The sequence below is a fragment of the Barbus barbus genome (assembly GCF_936440315.1).
Source record: "Barbus barbus genome assembly, chromosome: 3".
In the NCBI taxonomy this organism is placed as follows: Eukaryota; Metazoa; Chordata; class Actinopteri; order Cypriniformes; family Cyprinidae; genus Barbus; species Barbus barbus.
In genome coordinates this window covers 6,073,233-6,075,499 of record NC_136731.1, presented here as the reverse complement: position 1 = coordinate 6,075,499, position 2,267 = coordinate 6,073,233, and the positions used below count along the sequence as shown (strand labels likewise).

Here is a 2,267-nt window from a genome sequence, read left to right as displayed (position 1 = left end):
TTCCATCTTTTACTAATTTATCTATAAAATTCTATATAACAGTTGTCAATGACGACATATCCATATAAAATGTTTTTTCACACCACTTCACCACTCAGACTTATCAAATGAAGTCCAATTTCCTGTGTATTCAGAAAGTAAAGGAAAAGTTACCAAGTCTTGAAAAAACATCATTCTCATTTAATAAACAAAAAATGAAACTGAATTTGTCAAAGGTTAGCCAATGAAGCAGTCCATGCGAGTTAGTATCATTTGTCAAATAATTAAATGTCCTTATTACAAAAAAATTACAAAGTTTTAGTCCAGAAAAATACTCTTTGTTCAAGTTAGATGTTGTTGCAAATCAGGTCTCTATAATGGCATGCATCAAGGTTGCGGGGTTGTGGGAGGTGTGGCTCATCATCAAAATGATCATCTACCTCAACATCTTGGTCACAGGGCTCTAAACAAACATTATGCAAAATGCAGCAAGCGGAGACTTGATATTTGAAATGCTTTGCATTTGCAGGAATTGGAGCCTCCTGAACTTGGACTTCAGAATGCCAAATGCATGTTCAATGACTACACGGGCAGCATTCAGCTTTCTATTAAAGCGTCTTTGCCTAGCGGTCAAGTGTCCATTGTCTCTGTAAGGCTTCATAAGTTGAGGCAACAGAGGATAGGCAGAATCTCCAATTATATGCATTCCCTGTGGAACAAGGGAATGAGGATCTTCTTCAAGAACTTGTCCAACCACCGTTAGACGAAATGCTCTGGCATCATGCCAACTCCCAGGGTGACCCACACTGATGTGACAGAAACGCCGCTGACTGTCACAAAACCCAGTTAAAATGACTGAATAGAACTGTTTCCTATTCAGGTATGCTAGGGGATTATCACAGTGGGGTCTCCTTATAGGAATGTGACACCCATCCACCGCACATACAGTGTTGAATTCAACTTTGACATCTGCAGCCTTTGGCCTATGGGCCAGGAGATGTGGTGGGCCATGTATGTATTAACATAACAACAAAACTCATGGAGATGTTTGGCAATAGTGGATTTTGAGATGTTGAATCTGTCTGCTACACCACGGTATGACTCCTGATTGGCCAATGTCCAAAGGCAGGCAAGAACACTCTGTGTGAGTGGCAGTTTGGTTTTCTGTAAATTCATATAAACAGGACCAAGGGTGGTAATGACATCCTGCACAGGTAGAACATAGGTTATCAAGACAGCATGCCAACACTTGTAATAGTTGAATTTTACATTATCTAGTACGCACATCCACTTGTTGTTTGGAAAGCCTGAAATGACTTCGAAATTGTGAGGGACTGTATAGAGGGACAACCTCCGCCACAAAATTCAGTATTTTTGGAACCAATCTACATAACAGAAAAATTGTCATTTCACTGTTTTAGGTTGAACTGGGATAGATTTCATATAGTTAGGGTTTACAGGAATGTTGAACTTGGAATAAAACTCCATGGTTAGGCCTATATGCACAAACAGAAAACGAGTAGCTCTCTGTATTTAAACCAATGGCAATCATAGCTATTTATTGATTACAGAAGCCAAACATTACACCACTAAACGCTGTAAAAAACTAGAAACAATTTCAGATCAGGTAGTACCTTTTAAAATTATTTATACAAGCACATAAACTGTTTATAAAAACAATACTTATTACATTGAACCTTTACTCACTTTCGTTGCTCATTGTGCTCAATTTCATACAACAATAATGGCATTTCTATAGCTTCCAGTTCGTCTGCAATAAAGCAAGCAAACGCCACGTGATCCGCCATGACTGAGGTAGATGCAGCAAACTACGAGAGCCCCGAATTGTCCGACTTGACGACTCCGTTTTCAACTCCGCCCCTGACTGCAAGCGGCTACTCTCGTTGACCACCGTCTGTAGCCGTGCTTCAAGTCGAACGCACCTATTATCTTTTCATGGTGCAAACAAGAAAAAACTGCTCTGGTCATGTGACAATTTGCACTAACCATGTGAAACTGCACATACAACCCGAATTCTGGAAATGTTGGGACGTTTTTTAAGTTTTAATAAAATGAAAACTAGAAGACTTTCAAATCACATGAGCCAATATTTTATTCACAATAGAACATAGACAACATAACAAATGGTTATTGTCTCAAAAAAGTTGGTACGGGGTCAACAAAGGGCTGAAAAAGTAAGACATTTTGAAAAGATTCAGCTGGGAGAAAATCTAGCAACTAATTAAGCTAACCCTTAAAGACCTAGAACATTTTTGGGGCACCTGACA

The 2,267-nt window shown here is 39.1% G+C and overlaps 1 pseudogene across 1 annotated transcript; it reads right to left on the bottom strand.

The window, feature by feature from the left end:
• Positions 1–442: 442 nt before the first annotated feature.
• On the bottom strand, positions 443–1,467 carry LOC306858160 (annotated as a pseudogene). Its single transcript has 3 exons — positions 1,451–1,467; positions 1,265–1,364; positions 443–1,185 (listed from the first exon to the last, which is right to left on the bottom strand). The product of its transcript is annotated as an uncharacterized misc_RNA (transcript).
• Positions 1,468–2,267: the final 800 nt, after the last annotated feature.